The 14,128-nt window shown below is 45.4% G+C and overlaps 1 protein-coding gene and 1 long non-coding RNA gene across 2 annotated transcripts in view; one reads left to right on the forward strand and one right to left on the reverse strand.

The window, feature by feature from the left end:
- Positions 1-14,128, reverse strand: part of EPHB1 (EPH receptor B1) — a 463,088-nt gene that overhangs the window by 16,594 nt on the left and 432,366 nt on the right. The gene's annotated exons all lie outside the window — the stretch shown is intronic.
- Positions 7,706-13,256, forward strand: LOC112586530. Its single transcript, XR_006552949.2, has 4 exons — positions 7,706-7,832; positions 10,837-10,988; positions 11,741-11,826; positions 13,150-13,256. It is a non-coding gene; the product is annotated as an uncharacterized LOC112586530 (long non-coding RNA).

Here is a 14,128-nt window from a genome sequence, read left to right on the forward strand (position 1 = left end):
ACCTCCTTGCGTTGTTGGGCCTCACTGAACACAGAGTTCATCCTGTCACCATCCTGCCTCCATCCCAGCAGGTGACAGAGCCTTTGAGAAGAGTCACCCTGGACAGGCAGGTGACATTTTTGTCACGAAGGCCCCCCGCCAAGAGAGCAGGGGACGCTGACCTCCAGGCCGGCAGGAGGGAAGGGGCTGGGTGGTCTCCTTCCTGGGGGGTTTAGAGTTCCCTCTCAGCTTTGCAAACATCACATCATCAGCATTGCCTTCAGATGCTCAGAGGTAATTATGATGGATTATTTAACTCATCTTCAATTACATGGAAGAAAATCTATTAATGTAGAGATGGTGACCAGCCCCACGCAGGGGATTAGGTGAAAAGGAAATGGAATGCACCGCAGCTGCTGGCGCTTCCTCTCATGAGGAAGGTCCTTCTTCCAGAAGAGAAGTCTGGACCAGAAAGACCAAGGTCAGGGTGCCCCTGTGACGGCCAAGTGCTCTGAGGGTCCTGGTTCTTGCCAGTGGAGGCATGAGGAAGAGGCATAAGGAAGGAGTGATCTGCTCTGCTGGATGGGAGGAAGCACAAGGGACAAATTCTCAGGGGGGCAGACGACAGATGAAGCCCACGGGAAGGATTCTGCACCTTTGTGGGCCAGAGGGGCTGACACTGGGCTTGAAGAGAGCATTGTCCCCTGCACGGGTTCCTCCAAGCACCAGATGCTTCGATGTCCCCCAGGGATGCTGAAGGCACAGGTGTGCATTGTGCAGGGACCGGGGACCAGGTTCCCTAGAGCAGCTATAGGAGTCACCATTGGGACATGGCGGGAGAGAAGAGAAGAGGATGGGAAGGCAGCTCACCATCAGTGTACTTCATACACTGACCTTCCAGGTAAAGCGCGGCATTCTTCACAAGTGTGACACTTCTAAAAGTGTGTTTCAGAATACTCACGCCTTAACTCAGGTATGAGACCAACTGCAAAGACTCTGTGTGTGTGTGTGATTTGATACACTAGGAAGCGATGTCTGGCAGCAGATTAATTTTAACCCAGCCATTCAAGGGCACCTGCTAAAAACACACAGCCACACCTACCACTAAGAGTGATGCCAATAGGTAGAAGGTTTCAGCCTAGAGGTACTGTAGTTCCTCAGGCTCAGCCAGCCTGCAATAAACATCTATGCAGCACCCACTCGGCAAGCACCCTGCTGGGAACCTGACAGGAAGGACACTCAGCCCCGCTCTCGGGTGACAGAGATCCCCAAGGCCCCCCAGACAGCTCGCTGCCTCGCTGCAGTGACATTAGAGAGGTATAGCTCATATCTCCGGCTCTAGGACCCTCCGGACTGTGGAGTTTTTCAGGCTACAGTCTGAGCATAGCACTGGTTTCTCTTCCTAGCTATTCAGCGTAGAGATGCCCAGAAGGGTAATGTTTCTAGCTGTCTGGGCACTGTTACAGTACTTTTCTCCATCATCAGGTGTGAGACAAAGCCTCAGTGGGGATATTACAGGAATCCAGACACTGATGAATATTGAGTATTGTCAGTCATAGAATCATTGGAATCATGTGCGGGAGGAATCCCCTTGAAGTGATAGGTTTATGACTGAGACGTGATGTAGTGGCTCTGAATTTCATAATGCCCATGCTCAAACAGGTTTATAATATATAAAACATATTGGGGTCGTTTTGAAGATCCAACATGATACATATATATATGTAAACCACTCAGAATATTATTGTTACCATTAAACAAGAATTTATGGAGTGTTGTGAGTTGAGTTTGCCCCCACCAACCCCCAAAACAATACACTCAACTTCTAAATTCCTGTATCAGTACACGTGATAATCTAACCCTAACCCTTATTTGGAAATCTGGTCTTTGAGGATGGAACTGTAACCACAGAACCAGCTCTAATCTGGCCCTATTCTGTTTCTAACAAGATGCTGAGTCATTTTTCAGAGGCAATAGGAACAAAACTGCAAGTCATACAGCTGAAGTGTATGCAGAGAATTTATTCATCTCATATAACACCTGGAACCAAAGTTTTTCCATGCCACAGAACCAAAGGACCAGGACATGATGGAACCTGAACGCTGAAACCCTTTCAGAAGCTAAAGGTTCATTGTCCATGAAGACCAGTTCTGCAGCTTCTTTACCATACCACAAACAGCCACGCTCCAAAACCCTCTAATCAAAACCTGCCGCACCAGTGGTCCATGTACCAACCCTCCTCCCCTAATTTGTAAAACTATGACCCAACCCTGGATCGATCAGAGAGAGAGAGATCTGAGCCCTGTCTCCTGTCTCTTTGCTGGTCGACCTCACAATAAAGCTTTGCCTGTTCTCAAATGCTGCTGCTGCTGCTGATAAGTCGCTTCAGTCGTGTCTGACTCTGTGCGACCCCATAGATGGCAGCCCACCAGGCTTCCCGTCCCTGGGATTCTCCAGGCAAGAACACTGGAGTGGGTTGCCATTGCCTTCTCCAATGCATGAACGTGAAAAGTGAAAGGGAAGTCGCTCAGTCGTGTCCGACTCTAGCGACCCCATGGACTGCAGCCCACCAGGCTCCTCCGTCCATGGGATTTTCTAGGCAAGAGTACTGGAGTGGGTGCCACTGCCTTCTCCTCTCAAATGCTAGTGCCATAGTATTGGCTTCTATGCACGTCAGCCCTTTGCTGGGTAACAGGAAGTAAAAGGTGAGGCCATACTGGATTAGAGTGGGCCCTAAATCCAGTCACTGGTGTCCTTACAGGAAGGCCATGTGAAAATACAGAGATAGAAGAGGGCATGCAAAGTGAAGACAGAGACAGCAAAGGGAGTGATGCATCTACAAGCCAAGGAATGGCTAGGGTTGACAGCAGCCACCAGAAATGAGGAGAGAGGCCTCGGTCACATTTCTCTCTGGAAGTTCTGGAGGGAATGTCACCCAGCCAACAACTTGATTTTGGACTTTTAGCCTCCAGAACTAGGAGGGAAAAAAAATGCTTGCTGTTTCAGATCAGTACAGTAGCTCAGTGATGTCTGACTCTTTGCGACCCCATGGATTGCAGCATGCCAGGCTTCCCTGTCCAATACCAACTCCCAGAGCTTGCTCAAATTTATGTCCATCGAGTCAGTGATGCCATCCAATCATTTCATCCTCTGTCGTCCCCTTCTCCTCCTGACTTTAATCTTTCCCAGCATCAGGGTATTTTCCAATGAGTCAGTTCTTTGCATCAGGTGGCCTAAGTATTGGAGTTTCAGCTTCAACATCAGTCCTTCCAATGAATATTCAGGACTAATTTCCTTTAGGACTGACTGGTTTGGTCTCCTTGCAGTCCAAGGGACTCTCAAGAGTCTTCTCCAATACCACCGTTTAAAAGCATCAATTCTTCTGTGCTCAGCTTTCTTTGTAGTCCAACTCTTATATCCGTACATGACTACTGGAAAAACCATAGCTTTGACTAGATGGACCTTTATCAGCAAAGTAATGTCTCTAATTTTTAATACACTGTCTAGGTTGGTCATAGCTTTTCTTCCAAGGAGCAAGCATCCTTTAATTTAATGGCTGCAGTCACCATCTGCAGTGACTTGGGAGCCCCCCAAAATAAAAAGTCTGTCACCATTTCCATTGTTTCTCCATCTATTTGCCATGGAGTGATGGGACCAGATGCCATGATCTTAATTTTTTGAATGTTGAGTTTTAAGCCCAATTTTTCACTCTCCTCTTTCACTTTCATCAAAAGGCTCTTTAGTTCTTCTTCACTTTCTGCCATAAGGGTGGTGTCATCTGCATATCTGAGGTTATTGATATTTCTCCCGGCAATCCTGATTCCAGCTTGTGCTTCATCCAGCCCATTGTTTCTCATGATGTATTCTGCATATAAGACAATATACAGCCTTGACGTACTCCTTTCCCGATTTGGAACCAGTCTGTTGTTGCATGTCCAGTTTTAACTGCTGCTTGTTGACCTGAATACAGATTTATCAGGAGGCAGGTCAGGTGGTCTGGTATTCCCAACTTTTTCAGAAGTTTCCACAGTTTATTGTGATCCATGCACTCAAAGGCTTTGGCGTAGTCAGTAAAGCAGAGTAGATGTTTTTCTGGAACTCTCTTGCTTTTTTGATGATCCAACGGATGTTGGCAATTTGATCTCTGGTTCCTCTGCCTTTTCTAAATCAGCTTGACGATCTGGAAGTTCACAGTTGACATACTGTTGAAGCCCAGCTTGGAGAATTTTGAGCATTACTTTACTAGCGTGTGAGAGGAGTGCAATCATGTGGTAGTTTGAACATTCTTTGGCATTGCCCTTCTTTGGGACTGGAATGAAAACGGAGCTTTTCCAGTCCTGTGGCACTGCTGAGCTTTCCAGATTTGCTGGCATATATTGAGTGCAGCACTTTAACATCATCATCTTTTAGGATTTGAAATAGCTCAACTGGAATTCCATCACCTTCACTAGCTTTGTTCGTAGCGATGCTTCCTAAGGCCCACTTGACTTCGCATTCCAGAATGTATGTCTCTAGATGAGTTATCACACCATCGTGGTTATCTAGGTCATGAAGATCTTTTCTGTATAGTTCTGTGTACTCTTGCCACCTCTTCTTAATAGCAGCCCAAGGAAATGGATACACTGAGTATATGCCATTTTATCAGGCACTAGTTAAAAATATTGCTGTTAAATTCCCAGGTCCACCATGGGCTACTACTGGGCGGGTGATGGTAGTGGGATTTGGGGATGAGGGAACTTTCTAACATTAAGGTGGAAGCCCAGTAGATAAACCACAGGGCCTTCTGTAATATCTCCTCAGTGCTGGTGATCAGTCTTCTTCCTGAAGGACTGCCCTTTGCCTAGCAACATGAGCGCTGTGGGGTGGGGTCTTCAAGGACAGAGCCTTGGTGCTTCCACTGATGTGGTACTGAGGACCACAGTCAGAAGGCAGCTCTGATGATGACGGTGACACGCCCCAGGGAGAACCCACCCTCACTCTGCTAGCAGTGTCCACAGACCCAGGCAGTCAGTCCAGGCCTGGGTAGCTGCATCTTAATTACAGAGCACTAGCTGAAGGCCATGTCAATATCTTTTCCTGACATACCCAGTAAACCTAGCATGTGCTTCTGTGATCACTCTGGTGAAGGTCATTACTATTATTATTTTAAAATGCCAATAGGTGATCCAATTTCTTCAGAATCTCTGGGAGTGGTGCCCAAGTACTGGTGAGTTTTAACATGTTTCAGGTGATTCTAATGAGCAGTCATTGAGCACATGTATTGGTCTGCAGCCGTGGTTCTCAAATTTGAATGTGCATCAGAATCAGTCCTGTTAAAACACACATCACACAGCCCTAACCTGGACTTTCGAATGTACTAGCTCTAGGGTTGGCTTTGAGAATTTACATTTCTAATAAATTTTCAATGTGGCTCCTACACTTTAAGAATCACTAGCATAGACCAATCGAGCATAAGTCATGGATTGAGTGAAGTCTCATCTCAAATACCAGCTCTGGTCATTGTTAACAGCTGGGTTGAGAAGGATCCTAAGGCTTCATCTGGACTCAGCAAGGAAACGTGCCATGACTGCTGAGCAATGCCTGCCACAAGTGAGGGAGTGGTAGCCTATATATGGCGAGTATTTGCCTCACTGCAAGGAACCGCAAAAGATCTTAAAATGGAGGGGGGAAAGGGCAATGAGCTGGCCTCATCAAAGTTTCCATTAAGTATTTTTAAGGCCCGAGGGAAACAGAGGGTTAACTGAGGTGAAGTTTACATCATATGGAGCAAGCAGCCCTCTGGAGTGGCAAGTGGAGCACTGCCAGAAGCAGTGACTGTCCTGAACGTGTCGTTGACCAGCCTTGGTGAGGCATCTGTCCAGAAGGGGCTCCTTGCAGCCCTCAGTAGACACTTCAGACACCAATGTCCCTCTCCTCAGGGTACATCCGTGGGACACGCTCTCCTGCTCTCCAGTTCCTGTCCACTGCATTGAGCCCAGAGACCTAACATGATTCCAAGGGTTAAATTAAGAAGGTATTTTAGAATGAATGTCTCTATTTAAAGCACTCTGAAAGTACACTGACCCATTTTTTCCAACCTAATCAGCAAAGTGATTTTTCCTCCAGATAAGACCCATATCAGCCTAGAAGGAAAAGAAGTTTACGCTGAAAAGGTTATCTTTATCTTAGCATTACGGGCTTCTAACAGCCAGTGGAAATGGCTTCTGGCTGCTGGATTGCAACTGAGTCTATATTATAAAGAGGCCGTTCCTAGTTCCCTAGGATGCCAGGAATTTGCATGAAAACACTCTCTCCATCTCTCCATCTTCTGAGAGAGTTCATCTGGCCCCACTGCTTATTTCTTTCCAGAAGCCACAATCTTGATGGTGACACTGTAATTTATTACCATGCTAAGGATTACGATGCAACATACAGAGAATTAGAACTTTAGGTGGGAAACCGGCTGCAGGAACAGGTGAGCTTTTGGAGAGGATGGTCTTATTTGTCATGCAAATGGCACACAGAACAGAGAAAAGGGCTGGGAGAAAAGACAACCCAAAGAGACACACTGCGTTGGCTGCAGACAAAATTGTTTCTAAATAGAATGTTTTTCAAAGCTTTTCTTGAAGCATTAGCTGCTCCTCCGAAATGAATGACACAATGTATTTCGTACTAGTAATAAAATATGTGATTTGAATAGCTACAAATGGAGAGATTTACAGTCGGTGGGGTCCTGGCTGCCTCTCCCCTGAGCTTTGTGAGCGTTGAAACCCTTCTGTGAGATGCTGCGAAAGGTAATTGCAGCCCAAACATCATTTTCCAGCAGCGAGAGAAAGGCCTATTTGGACATAAATTAACTAAAAATATGCGGATGATAGTGTGAAGAACAGAAAGGCCATTTGGTGACGTTTCCCAGCTGGAAAACACACACACACACACCCTGTTTTCAACCATACAGGCGTTGTTTCTCTGTACTATACCGTCAGGGTAAACAGCTGTCTTTTACTATCCACCCCCAAAATAGCCCCTGATGGCTGAGATGTGGGCATTTAGTTTATATATATATATATATATATACACACACACACACACACACATATCACAGATTTCTCGAGTTTATAATTTAAAAGAAAGGGTAGAGAAACAAGGGCTAAAAATTCACTGGCTGCCTTCATTCATTGGACAAGCAGGGTGTCTGTACCCTCTCTGGGCAGGGGCGATACAGGGGCAGAGAACAATACCACTTCTGCCCTGAGGAGGGCGCTTTGCTCAGAGTCCAGCAGTGGTGATCATCAGGGATGGTGGGGCTTGGTCTCTCCTGGTGCAACCCCCAAGCCTGGGCCTCACTCTCAGTGCTCCTGAAAAGTCTGCCGCTAGAGAGCATTTGGATTAACTGGTCTAATCTGCTTCAGATTCTCCACACTGTGCCTACCCAGAGGCGGACTGCTGGTCACCCAGGGAGGGACCCATTACCCCTCAAGGACCTACTGAGCAAGGATGTGTCTGCCCAGCTGTGAAACAAAAATACCGCCCCCCCAACAAGGGGGTCGGGTGGGAGAGTGAGCTTCTTCGCCCTCCATCCAGGGATGAGCAGGGCTGAGGGGGAGGCTAGCCAGTCACCCTGATCTCTACCCTTCCCCTCGTGGGCTGATCCAGTGCGCAGGGCAGGAACTGAGCTTTTTCCTGGAACCGCCATCATCAGAGCTTCACTGCTGACGGGCAGCCTCAGCCCCACCCTTAGAGACCACAGTTCTCTCCTTTTCTAGTCAACCTGCTTGCCTTGCCCTGGACCACGTCTCCGTGACTCCTGTCTCTGCCAACAGGCTGTGGTGGTGCCCCACCTTTGCCCCAAGGGTCTCCCCTGTGACCTTCAGGTAACCACACTTCTCCCCTTCTAGTCCTGCCCCTGTCTGCGAGCTTCCTGCTGCTGCGAGGCGCGGCTGCACCTCGCATGGCAACCTGGCGAGGCCTCAGACAGTGAGCGGCGAGGGGAGGGGCCGCAGGTCGGGCGGCTGCCCCGTCTACGCGGCCATCCTGGGACCTCTGTCCCGCTCTGGGAAGCCTGTGAGGTTTATTCCTCGACCTCACTGAGCTGACTAAGGCCTTCCATGTTTTCCTTCCTCTGCTGTAAGCATCGGCGGACGGTGGCAACTCATTTTCACTGGTATACTCGGTCTTTTCCTTATTCACAGGGTAATATGCTGCCTCACCAACGTCCACGAGCCACGCTTCCAGCCTCTCTTCCTGTTCCCACCCTCCAGCAGCTATTTTAAAATAATCAGTCACATTAAATAGCTGAAGTTCCCCTGGCCTTCTGAACTGCCCTCCCTTCTTGGCACGGCTTCTCCCTCAAACAATCCCAGCAGTTATAACAAAGTCACTTAACCACTCTGTCTTACCATCTCCACCTGCCAATAGGGATAATAATGCTTAATTATCTCAGAGGGGCGCAGGAGGCGCTGCTGGCTGATGCTGGCAGCGTGTGTGATGTGTGAGCGAGGCTGCTCTGCCTGCCTCCTGGCGGGAGCCTTGTTCTCCAGGCCGCCTGACCTCTCTGGCAGCAGTGAAGGAGGGCAGGGCCAGCCCCAGAGACCATTCGGGGAGGCCAGCTCTCCAGAGCCCCTTCTTAATCAGTTACATGAACCAGGGGAGGCAAGGATGGGGGCCAGGGGTCCACACCTGATAGACGGTGGAGGGGGCACTTGAAAGCGGCTTCAATTCCTAATCCCATGCTGCCTTTTCCTCATAGCAGATAGTGAGAAAGAAGAAGGAAAGATAAATGGGGGTAAATGTCCCTGAATATGGAGGCCAGGAACATCTTGTCTACCCAAAAAGGGAAAAAAAGAATTGATTTCTGTTTCACTTTTACAGAGCATGGAGCCACTAGCTTCATCATCTCCTCTAGACTGTCCAAGTCCCAGTGGGTTCAGGGCTACAAAAGACCGTGTGAGTCTACCGCATTTTTGATGCTTGGGGAGCCTTTGTTGAGATATAAGAATACTAAAGTGTACCTCAAAGTAAAACGAGAAAAAAAAATACGTGTTGCTTTCTTTTTCAAATAAAGCATTAACAAGCACAGTGTACTGAGGAGGCATAAACTAAGAAGATTGGTGGTGGTCCCCACATAAGGAGGGGCATGGGGAGGTGGGAGGAACCTCACAAACTGTGGCAGGAGTATACACTGGCAAAAAAGTTTTAGGAAGTGAACTTTTTTCCTACCCAAACTTGAAATATGCAGTTCTTAACATCACCATGTGGGGCAGCTGAACATCATGTGCTCAAATGTGGTACCCTGAGAAGGACACACCATCATTTATGTAACGCATAAAGCATAGCCCAGTTCTAAGCATGAGGAGAGATCAGACAAACCCCAAAAGAGGAAGCTTCTATTCAAAGTAGGGGCAGTGTTCTTTAACAATGACAATATCATAAAAAACAAAACAAAACAAAACAAAAAAAAACAAAGAAAGGCTGTAAAAGTGTTCCAGATTAAAAGAGACTTTATCAACATGACAATGAAATGCAGTATCTGATCCTGGACTAGATCTTGTACTAGAAGGAAAAAGTGCTAAAAAGGACATTGAGGGTCAGTTAACAGTATTAGAATACAGACAGTAGATTTAATAGAAGTATCTTATCCATGTTAAATTACTGAAGTTGACAACTGCACGATTACAGTTATTAACCGAATATCCCTATTCTTAGGAAATTCAGAAATATATACTGAAGTATGTGGGATACTTCATGGGAATAAAAACCATGATATCTGCAGCAGGCCTTCCAAGAGTTTAGAAAAAAACTTTTTGGGTGGGGAGCAGACAAATAACAAAGAAATGGGGTGAAATGATAAGAACAAGTGAAAAATCTGGGCAGAGGTTATATGGATATTATTTGTATTATTTTTGGAACTTTTCTTTAAGCTTGACATTAAAAATTAAAAATGTGCAAATTCTTTGGCTCAGCAATTATTTTTCTTGAAGTTAATTGTATAGAACTAGCTATACAGGTATGCAGAGTCATCTATATAAGAATATTCACTGAAGCACGGTTTGAAATAATACAACATCAGAAGCTGCCTAGATAGCCATCAAAGAGAGTTTGTTTTAAAAAAAAGGAAAGTTTGTTAGTTCCTACAGCTCATTCATACAAAGGATGCCTGAGAAAAAATCTGAGAAAGCCACAGGGGTAGCAGCAACAGGTTTCCAAAAGCAGGAAGTAAGGTACTAAGCAGGGAAAAGCTCATATCTATGATACATTGTCAAGTGACAAAGCAAGGCAATGAATGGATTGGTTTGTATATTGAGACTATTTTTGAGACCATAAAAATTATAAACACACACACACATACAAGCTGGGAAGGAAACACACGAAACTATTCATGACAGACTTCTAGAGATTGGGAAGCGAGAGTCTCTTTCACTTTTTACTTTAAACACAATTTTAATTTATTTTTTAAGCATTGCTTTTAAAAATAAACCATAATATTTTAAAAACACAGAATTACTAGGGACTTCGTTGGGTCCCTTTGTTCAGATGAGCTGATGTTTCAAGTTGGACCCATGAGGTCCTTCTTCCTGCCTGCTCTGGGTGTGGGGGGAAGGAGTTGGGTGAGGACAGGCCTAAGTCTGGTGAGTGGGGCCTGTGATAACAGCCACTAAGAACCACAAGGGGAAGGGTCAAGTCTGGGTTGGAACAGCAGGAACTGAAGGGCATCTTGCTCCTGCTGTGAAGAGCCCAGCTGCCTTGGGACAGCCATCGCACTCCCTGGGTCTATGGGTTTCCACTCCGCTCAACAGTGACCAGTCTTCTACTTGGTATTTCAGATCTCTAGGAAGCATGTGTGTCACTCATTAATTAATTTCTTAATTCACTCCACAGTTACTGAGCTGCACACGAAAGCTGAGGTAAACGAGGAAGCCAGGCCAGCTGCTGGAGAGACAAATGCAGGGCTGGCTGAGACCATGAGGCCTGTGGCAGAGGCCTTGAAGAGCCACTGAGCCGCCTGGAGGAGGGCACTGATGTGAAAGCAGGTATAGGCTGTGCCAGCAGCGTCGTGAGCATGGTGAGAGCTAGGCTGTAGGCTGAGCTGCCCACGGTTTTTCCCAAGCTCTCATGCTCTTTCTTGGCCTTGGATTCTGCTGTCCCAACGAGGCTTGCATACAGAACTTGCTTGGGGTGTGGTGGGACCCCAGCCTGATACAGACTTTAGTCAATGTTGCTTGCATCTTATCTGTTCTTTCTCTTGATTAATCTCTCTATTTTCTGATCTACTTTAGGATTTATAGTTATCCCATTTCTTAGAAAACTGACTCCTGGAGAGCCTCACACATTCCCAGGCTCAGCTTTCTCTCAACTTGCTGGATCTAAACCCCTGGTCTGCCTCCCTGCCTATCCTGCTGGAGCCCATAGGAGCCCAGGGCTGGGTGGTTTGGAACCACCTGGGCGCTTCACAGTAGGAAGGAGAAACACATCAGTGTCTGCACCTCTAGCCCTGAACTTGACCTTTTCGCTGTGGCACTTAGTAGCTGTTGTCACTTGGGGCCTTCCTAATCTCACCGGAGCCTTAAAACTCTGTCTGGGATTGCAAGGCCAATTCCATTCCAAATTTTCTGTAATTGTGAGAGTCATGGGAACATTCCCTGCTGAAGTCCAAGGCTCTTTCTCTTCAGAGAGTTTGTAACCCATTTTATTTGGAGCTGGTAAACTGTGAGCCCCTCCAAAACAATTCCTATTCTCACCAGATCCATAGTCTCCTGAGGCCTGGGAACCCACTGTTTTGTAGGAGCCCAAAAAGTTCAGGAGACAGTCTCCAATCACAAGACAAGAGAAACTCTGGCAACTTCCCAAGACCTGTGGTCTCTGCACATGGTAAGCAGAGCCTGCTCATCTGGGCTTGGTGGACAGCTTCCCAGTGGTTCTACAACCTGTAGGAAACATTTCAGTATCTCTGGAGGCCTCTCAGACTTTCACATTTCTGGGCCCTCCAGTGCTGTGTTTTACTACCTGGGGCAAAGGATGGGTAAGGTCAGAACAGGGCAGGGTGGAGTTGGGGGAGGGAGGGCATCCCAGCTCTGGAACAAAGTAGGCATGAGGCAGAGAAGCAGGAATTAATGAGCCAGCATATTTGTGGGACAGATTGGAGTTTGTCTACTTCCCCCCTCTTCTACCCTCCCCTCAAGTAAATCAAGTAGATCAAAAGTGTGGGCATCTTTGAAAGGTCACAGCCTAAAACAGGAATTGGTAACCTGGGGACAGATGAGAATGTTAATGTTTCTGGCCAAAGATCATTCCAAAAGTTCTCAGGCAAAAATCATAGAGTGTGATCTTTAGAATGTTATTAGGTTGAGTTTCCAAGCATGACAAAAGAACATTTGATTGCCTTACGGAACTAGCATTGAAAATATTCCCTTTGTCAATGACAAGTGCTGGCTTGGTGACAAGAGTTGGAAAAGGTAATTTTGCAGCTGTGGTAGTACAGGCAGGTTCAGATAAAAATCATCAATGAACGCTAAAGCTAAGGAAGAGAGAGTGGGGATTTTGATGAAGAACAGGGTATTTTCATAGCCTCACTGTCTTCCCACAGACTGCTTATCAGTTACAAGAGAAAAAATATGTACATATATTTCATGTAAATATACATTGGAGAAGTTGGAGAAAACCTTGACTGGGTGATCAAATCAGTAAGTCCAGTGTGAGGCAGCACATAGACATGATATATATTGAGATATGATACTTTAGGAAGGACACACATCACTTACATAGACTGTGGCCAAGAATGTAGAAACTGAATCTAATTATGATGAATACCAGAAAAACCCAAAGGGATAACGTTCTATTAATGAAAACAAAACTGACTGTACTATTAAAAAAAAAGTCAATGTCATCAAAGACAAAGAACGACAATGGAAATATTCCAGATTGAAGGAGACTGAAGAGATATGAGGACTAAGCCCTGACCCTGGACTGCAGGTCCTGGAAGGCAGTCAGTCTTCATAGACACTGATTTGAAGAAAATTAAAAATCTTATCCATAGTGTAGGTGTCTCCATCAAATATGAGGTGGGGGGTGGGTGTAAGTGTATGGATTTTAGCCAAATGAAAAGTTCTCTGAAATATCGTTTTCAAATGATGAGGTATCTAAAGAAATTCTCTGACCAAATAATGGCATTTCCTTTTGAAATTGTTCCTACAGAGAAGCCAGTGATGACTGCCTCCGAGCATTTTTATCATGACTTCAAATGTAGACAGTGAAGAAAATACAACACGGACAATAGTTTTGATGGTCCCAAATTAAAACTTCCCTGAATCTTCCTTAAAGACTGATGGTGGGCATGATCTGAAGAGTCTCTTTCAGGCCTGAAAAAATATTGATATGATTAGTGGAATAAAAATATGGAACACATAAAATGACCCATTGTCATCAAATTGGATGATCTATTGTCTTCAGGTACTGTTCTTGTAGCAGCCAATCCCTTGTCTGAAAGGAAACCCTGGTAAGAGTTCAATCTAAAACAGAGTTGAGTAGGTGTGTGGTTGAAGCTGGGTGGTAGTCTAAACCTGGCTAGGTTTCCCCATCTCCTTGGCAGGGTCCCAACCCAGTTCCTTTAAATTCTAGGACATGGAGCTGACATTATTGACCATGTGAGTTGAAAGGCATGCTAGTGACTCACATTGTTTTCTTTCCTTTAATTCACATGTATATTCTAACATAATTGCTTCAATTTTGATCTTATTAAGAATTGTAAAAATATTATTTGTTGCAAATGGTTAGGCCCAGTGATGGTTCAACTATTTATTAAGCCTAAAGGAAGCATATGCCTCCTGTAGGTGACTGAATGGACTCTAATATGTTAATACAGGTTTTTTTTAAATGCCTTATATAGTTTTTGAAAAAACATTACACTCTGCAAAATTGCACAATAAAACAAAAAAGACTATGGGGAAAAATTTCATTTGGAGAAGACCACTCAAAATATAACAAAACCACAACAGTCCTAGTAAAAATAGCAAATAGGTAAATTAAAACCTGCATTTGCAATCAAAACCTGGATTTTGTGCTTCTTCTTTGGAGATATAGGTCCTGGGAGGCATTCCCATCCCACAGAGATCAGTTTCATTAAAATTAAAAATCTGACACACAGTATAGACTTATTTATCCAAAATATTATAAT

This window comes from Bubalus bubalis, chromosome 1, assembly GCF_019923935.1.
Source record: "Bubalus bubalis isolate 160015118507 breed Murrah chromosome 1, NDDB_SH_1, whole genome shotgun sequence".
Lineage (NCBI taxonomy): Eukaryota > Metazoa > Chordata > Mammalia > Artiodactyla > Bovidae > Bubalus > Bubalus bubalis.